The following is an 8,092-nucleotide window of genomic DNA, read 5'->3' as shown; positions in this document are numbered from 1 at the left end:
ATTCCGAATCAATTGAATCTATAAGCCCATCTGAATGTAGCTTTAGCATGCGTCTCTCGTTTATATGACAATGCCACAAGTAAGTTGAATTATCTAGCTTATGTCTTTTGGTATCAATTGCGAAAACAGAAATCTAACACATAAATCCCATTTTGTGATATTCCTGAAAAATAGAAAATCCCATCTCTAACAAAATCGCAATGTTTGTTCTTTATCGAAATATAGAACATACCAGATGTTTGGAGTACCGGGTTTTCCCTTCTGGAGGGTAGCTCGGTACAAAGAACAATTTCTCTTCCAATGCCCCATGTCACCACAATAGTGGTACTTTCTTTTAGGCTTCTTCACTTCCTTTCCCTAAAACTTTAGTGGGCATGGCTTTCTTACCTTTCTTGGGATGTTTAGGATCGGGAGAATTCCCTTTCCACTTCTTTGATCCCTATATGACAATAGCCGGTATTGCCTTGCCTTTCTGAATATTGGGCTCAACTGACTTGAGCATATTTGCAAGCTCTTCAAGAGAAGTTTGCAAGTCATTCATCTGATAGTTCATGATGAACTGTGAATAACTCTCTGGGAGGGATTGAAGAATCAAGTCTATACTTAATTCATTGTCCATCACAAATCCAATACTAGAAAGTTTGGTAATGTAGCCAATCATCTTGACACAATGTGTCATGACTGATGTGCCCTCTTGCATCCGGCAACGATATAGCAATTTGGATATCTCGTAGCGTTCGCACCTGGTCTGTTTTCCAAACAGTTCCTTTAGGTGCATGATGACGGAATAGGCATCCATCTCCTCATGTTGCCTTTGTAATTCTGACGTCATCGATGCAAGTATGATGCAACCGGCATGATCATCATCAGCCTTGTGCTTCTGGTAAGCATCAATTTCCTCGATGGGAGCATCATCTTCCGGGATAGGGGGTATCGGTGTATCAAGTACATACCCAATTTTCTCGAACTTCAAAACAATTTTGAGGTTACGAAACCAGTCGGTGAAGTTTGAACCATTCAACTTGTTATCGGTAAGAATGTTTTGCAAATTGGTTTTAGTCATGATTTTAAAGAGTGAGTGTTTAAACAAAACCTGAGAGTGAGAAAGAGTAAACGTATGTTATTCATTTGTTTTAAAGTGTAACAATCTAAAATTATAGGCCTTTTAATTTATTTCAGATTGCTCCCACTATTTTGCCAAATTAATAACCCTACATATTAATTCGAAGAATTTCACAAATCCTTTAGTGAGCTAGGATCCTAACTCCTGAGATTTCGCCTTAACTTTAGCCAACAAACTAGTCTCATTCGTTAGGTAGATTCATTCAATCAATCACATCTCGAATGTGATTCCTAGGTTATTGGGTTACTAACCACATTAGTAACTAATATGTCATTCATATTAATCCCAACCATTTTGCCCATTAGTGTATGACAACATGAGTTTGCCCATCCAATTATCATACTCTAATTTAAGTACTACCCCATATTCATGAAAGAACTATTTTCGATAATCCAAGTGTTACCATAAGACCCCGAGCTTGACTTTGGCCAACAACCCAAAGGCCCCCAGTACTGCCGGCTGAATTATAATATTAGGGAGGGGCAACCGATTTTAATAACTTACTTATTTACTTAACTTTTTAATGAGGGATTTTTATTTAAGTCTCATAATCTAACTTAGTCTTGATTTGCTTTAGCATACATCAGACACACATTCACACATACATTGACGTTATGGACATATCATCTAAATTATTCCGTCGAGCCAGAGACGGAATAAAAGGGCAAACCTAAGGAAATACTAACTATTACATATTTCTCTTTAGGTCCTCCGTCTTCTCCATGGCGCCTTGAAAATTACATATTAATTTTCTATACTACTAAAAGAAAACTTCAATTGAATTGAAGGGAATCAGATGAGAAGAGAAATTACAATAGATAGTAGAAAGGCAGGACGCGCAGGCCCTATTTCAAAAATAATAAAAGAATAAAAGAGGATCCAAATATGTCCATAACTCCAAACATGCAAAGACTCAATTAAATAAATTTAATTGGTTGATTACATAACTGATTTATGTAATATTTATGTTAATCACATTAACTTATCAAATTAATTTCATCCAATTTTACTTCTAATCGTTTTGTATCTTTATATTAATTCTTAAATTAATATAACCATATAAAACGTTGATTATGCATGTCCCAATTATTTTTGATTTCAATTCATTTAACGCTTTGATTTACAACTTGGTAAAACAAACTTTTAAACGAATTTTCATTCGATAATCAAAACAGAAAACTATTAATTTCCGAAATATATATATATATATATATATATATATTCAAAACTAATTTTAAAGTACATATATATATCAGATTTTCAAAACAGTTGAAAAGCGATTTTCAGAAATAGGAAAAACTACAATAGATTTCCGTTTTATCTTTAGAATCAATAAAACTAATTTTATTAATCTAACCATAAAACTAATAGATTTTGTTATAATGATTATCAACCGAAATAATTAGGAACATAAGCATAATCAGTTTTAATTAACAATTAATCAAAACTTTATTTATCTTTAGAATTAATCAATCAATACTATTTGTCAATTAATCCTAACCATAAATATTTATTCAATCCTATTGAAAACTTCTATATTTTCATATATGAAATAACGGATTTAACGATGGCTCTGATACCACTGTTGGAAATAGGGCTAAGGTATAGCAGCGGAAATATAAAAATTTTAGCCTACTTCCTTTTAACCATAGGATCCGTCAATCGTTATTTCATATAAATAGGGATAAGAAGAAATATCTTTCGATGATCAATCTACCGTTGCAAACGAAGTGCCCACAACTTCAAACGAGATGTAAACTGTTTACCAATCTGCCCCTATCCGAAACCGACCTTCCAGACCTCCGAACGACAATCCCTTCGGTGGAAACGTGGAAGAATATGTCTAGAAGCTACTGTCCAAAAATCGCGACGATCCGATGGTTCAATCTCCGGGAATCCTCGAAATAGTGAACTGACCTGATGTAGGCGAAGAAAAACGAATTTCTCACTTTTGATTGTTTTTCTTCTTTCGTGAACACGGTGAGATTAAGTTAGAATCAACCCTTATGAGATGCAACCAAAATATATTGCCTCTAATAAACCAACACAAGATCAAAGAGAAAGAGTGATGAATAAGATTAATCAATCGATGGAATGCCGTATGAATTCTTGTCCACGAACTTGGAGATGGGAATTCACTTTCTCTCTCTAAATGCAATTTTCGAAAAACTCAAGTAGGGGAGGAAGAAGCATGTCTCGAAATTCTAAAGGGAAGGGGTATATATATTAGCTTGTCTCTAAACCCTAGTTAGATAGGAATATGTTACTTAATAGGAATCCAATTCGGAATAGGATTTCTAATTATTATCTTACTATATATCCAATATAATTAGGATAATAATAAATAAGCTAGTTAGATAATAATAGGAGTATATTAATCTAATTAAAACTCCTAACTTGATTATCTCTTAATTAATTTAATTTCACAATCCTAATGAAATTAGGAAGAGTGGAATAAATTAATTCCTTCCCTAATATACATAAATTTCGACCCCCTCCTATATGTGGGCCTTATCGGGCTCAATTGGGCTTCCATCTATTAATCATATCCATCTCTCTTTTGTTTCCAAGTCTTATGTGTGATCCATTAGGTCCTTACTACTTCTGGCCGTATGCAACTATTAAATTAATTTCTTCAAGAATTATATTTAATCCTTGCATAACGGAATAATGAACAGAGCATGTTATCGGCATGTCCGTAATCATTCCCCCAGAGTCCGTTAAGAAGACAGGTTGATTCTGCCGTTAACCCTTCCATATTAGTTACAATATAATTCGATCCTTTATCAACTACATCCTTGAACTGAATCTTATGACTATGGATGATGTCAAGTCACATATAGCGAGACGTTCGTTTTACTTGTACAGGCCGAGTCAACTCAAATAGATAGGTTAAGTGAAATCTGTATTTCTACTCTTAAGCTATCACCTTGCAAGGATTTAGAGTCGAGTCTTCCACAAGCGATCCTTGGACGTATCTCCCATTCGTCGGGAGTGATAAATGCTCAATCCAATGTATAACTACCCTGACATTACCTCCTGTGACACCCAACCTTTGCAGTTCACACCCCAGAGTCATCTCTGTTAAGGATCGTGGGACCATGCAATCAAAGTCTCACATTCAGTAATTCAGGATGACCAATTAACATTCCTTTGAGTCTGAGGATTATTTATACCTATTAATACCAATGAGATGAACAGGTGACAAGGACGAATCTACCCATCCTGTTATCTCAAATCGGATCCCCAATCCTAATGAACGACGTTTCATCGGATCTATGTAACTGTCCAGATATCTATATATATGAAGCTTGTGAGATCAGCTTTCTGTCGGACAGAAGACATTGTTACATACAAGTCTCAACAGTGATATATCAATCCTAAACATATCACTTGACTTGGGGTGGTTTTAAGTTTATTAGTTTATTATAAAGTTTTGTCTCACTTCATGCTTGTATGAACACTTTATAATCACTTTAAACAAACTTACGGATTTCCTTTTATTAGACTTTATTTAGTACTTTAAAAGGGATTGCCTTTATATAGTTATAAAACATATATCTTATTAAAACAAATGATATAAAGAACAATTCATTTACAATAAGTTTGTATCCTGCAACAATTGTCTATAGGACACTAAACTCCAACACCCGCAACAACGATCAACGAACAACGGAAATTCTGAGCCGACACCAGCAGCACGCCCATAGCAAAGATCAACGAACGATGAAAACTCTGAGCCGACCGCAACAGGGCTGCCTGGTACCGATCAGCGACGTTCGAACAACAACATCGCGCAACCCCCGGGATAAACAAATATGGAAGCCACCAGCAAGGGGTCAGTGAAGTGTAATGTCGACGGCGCCATCTTTAGGGAAGCAGGAAGCTGTGGGATGGGTGCGGTGGTCAAAAATGATACTGGTACATTCCTATTCTGTAGCAGCAGTTTTGTTACAAGCATTAGAGAACCTAAGGTGGTCGAGGCATTAGCACTACGAACGAGTATGATATGGCTTGCTTCTATGCACTACATGCAGTGTTCTAAAAGTCGGCCAAGTCGCCGACTAGTCGGCGAAATTCAGAACACTGAGCGATTTTTTATAACTGGGCGGGTTAAATCGGGGGTCCGATATATTTCCGTCTAGGCGGTTCAAGTCGGGGTAAATCAGGACAAGTCGGGCTAGGCGGGCAAGTCGGGTTAAGCGGGTAAGTCGGGTTAGGCGGCTAAAAATCGGGTCAAGTCGGGCTAGGCGGCTAAAAATCGGATCAAATCATAAAATTATAAAAAATTTGCTACAAAATAAATAATACAAATAATTAATGATCACAATAACAACTAATTTACAAATAAAACTAATTTCAACATATATTAGAAGTTAAAAAAAAAAACCCAAACTAAACTACCCATAACAACTAATCGATTTTTTAAACCCAAATTTTAAAAAAAAAACTCAAACTAAACTACCCATAACAAATAATTAATGATCACAACATAACTAAAAAAATAAAACTAATTTACACAGCACTAAATTTACAAATAAAACTAGACACATTTTTTTATGAATATTTATGGATATTTTATTATTTATTTAAAGCAAATATTTATAATATTTATTAATATTATTTTTAGATGTGGTAATTTATATTTTAAATGTGCTTATATTTTATATTTATTTAATTATAAATATAAAAAATAGAAAAGTACATATCCGATTAATCCCCGATTAATTTTTTGAGGTCTTGTCCGCCCGACTAGCGTCTTACGACTTTTAGAACACTGACTACATGAACGTTGAATTTGAATCGGATGCTAAGCTTGTTATTGATGCAATTCACTCCAACAAAAAGGATATCTCGGAGTTTGGAACGCTTATTCATGATTGTCAAGTTATCCTAAGTTCTAATCCTACTTTTTCAGTTTCTTTTATTAGTCGTTTAGCGAATAGGGCTGCACATTTGGTAGCTAGGTAGGCCTATTCTAATGCTAGCGATTTTTTATCTTATGTTGTGCCGAATTGGCTGTCAAACGTTATTATTGAGGATGCAAATCCCGTTCTTATATGAAATGCTTATTTTGGGTTCGAAAAAAAAAAAGACAAAAGCTTAAATAATTGTACCAAAATTAATTAATGTAATCAAGGATAACAAAATAGTAACATTTTTCAATACCATTTAATGTATGTTATATAAAATATAATAAAATATATTTCTTATCTAGCGTCCCGGGACGCCCATTAGCGGGCTCACTAGCTTTTTATACCTTGAATACAAACTCAAGGAGAATCAAATTTTTTTTTTATGAAAATGCCTACATCTTCATTAAATATGAAAAGAAAAAGTACAACAAGAAACGGAAAAGGTAAAAAACCTTACAAAATCCACAATGAGACGAAAACGACTATAAAGATCATAAAAAACCATAAAAGGTACAAAACACACAGAAAAACAATAAAACATATATTTCATTGAAATCTTAATCCGCAGAAAAGCAACTGCAATCGAATCTTCATCATTTAGGTCCATCCGAATATTTGGATCTGAGTCATTTCTTCTGTTGCAACCACGAAGATATATTGATCCACGTATAAAATAAATCGTTTCCGCTCTTGCTAAATCCGAAAAAGATATAAACAACAGAATAATGGAGAGTAGATACAATTCAAGCGAATACAGAGATCTAATAAAATATATAAACACAGACTAAAAAGAAAGTAAAAAATAATAAATCTAACCCGATAAGTGGAAGAAGAAGGACCTCAAAGTAGATCACAAAGGAGAATCAAATTAATTCAGAACTATCCTCTTCCTTTGGACACATTGACAATTGTGGCTTCATGATCCTCCTAAAGTAATAATATATACCACTAATTAATTAATTACTTGTATTTTCATTCTTCAAATTAATATTCTGAAATTCATAATAATATATATATATAGTTTGGATTGAATTGAAAAAGTTGTTGAAGCAGAATGCATGTGGAAGTTGAAACTGAGTTTGATTTATGAGAGGGTCAAGAAGCCTTTGAAAGATGGATTATTAAAATAGCAGAAAGATATTAATCAATCTGCTGGAATAGCTCAGTTGGTTAGAGCGTGTGGCTGTTAACCACAAGGTCGGAGGTTCGACCCCTCCTTCTAGCGAAATTTTGTTTTCTCAATTTATTCTGTTTATTTGCTAAATTACCATATACCTCCTCTAAAATTTTCAATTTATTATTTTTTTACCAGTTTTACATTTTCCAATTTATTCCATATTATTATTATTATTCGACCCCTCCTTCTAGCTAAATTTTGTTTTCTCAATTTATTCTGTTAATTTGCTAAATTAACATATACCTCCTCTAAATTTTCCAATTTATTATTTTTTTACTTGTTTTACATTTTCCAATTTATTCCATATTATTATTAATTTGGTAAATTGCACTTACAATTTCTTAACTTTAAGGGTAATTAATTTATTAGTCCTTGTATTTTGATAAAACACACTGTTTAGTCCTTGTATTTTTAAAAACACATGGTAAGGTCCCTAACCTTTTTCTCAGTGAACTGTTTAGTCCTTCCGCCTGTTTGTTAGATTTTTTACCATTTATGACTTCGAAAATGACTAAATTACCCTTTACTATTTACCTTCAAACTTTAGAAGAGGAAATCCAATTTAGAAGAAGAAGCTATTTATATGGAAAACAAGAAAAAGAACAGACTTAATGCTTACGAATTTGAACGATTAAGAAGAAAATCAAGAAGAAGAACACTCAAAGTTGATTTCAGATGTATTAGAGTTTAAAGGAAAGGAAAATAAAGGAAAAGAAGAATGCAAATCCAAATTGACTAACAAAATCTTCATGAGGGTCTAACGGCAGGGACTAAACAGTTCATCGAGAAAAACGTTAGGGACTAAACAGTTCATCGAGAAAAAGGTTAGGGACTTTATCATGTGTTTTTGAAAATATAGGGACTAAACAGTGTGTT

The 8,092-nt window shown here is 33.6% G+C and overlaps 1 non-coding gene across 1 annotated transcript; it reads left to right on the top strand.

Moving 5' to 3' along the window:
- Positions 1-7,190: 7,190 nt before the first annotated feature.
- On the top strand, positions 7,191-7,264 carry TRNAN-GUU (transfer RNA asparagine (anticodon GUU)). Its single transcript has one exon. It is a non-coding gene; the product is annotated as a tRNA-Asn (tRNA).
- The last annotated feature ends 828 nt before the right edge of the window (positions 7,265-8,092 follow it).

This window comes from Euphorbia lathyris, chromosome 4 (genome assembly GCF_963576675.1).
Source record: "Euphorbia lathyris chromosome 4, ddEupLath1.1, whole genome shotgun sequence".
In the NCBI taxonomy this organism is placed as follows: domain Eukaryota; kingdom Viridiplantae; phylum Streptophyta; class Magnoliopsida; order Malpighiales; family Euphorbiaceae; genus Euphorbia; species Euphorbia lathyris.
This window is presented reverse-complemented; position numbering and strand designations above follow the sequence as displayed.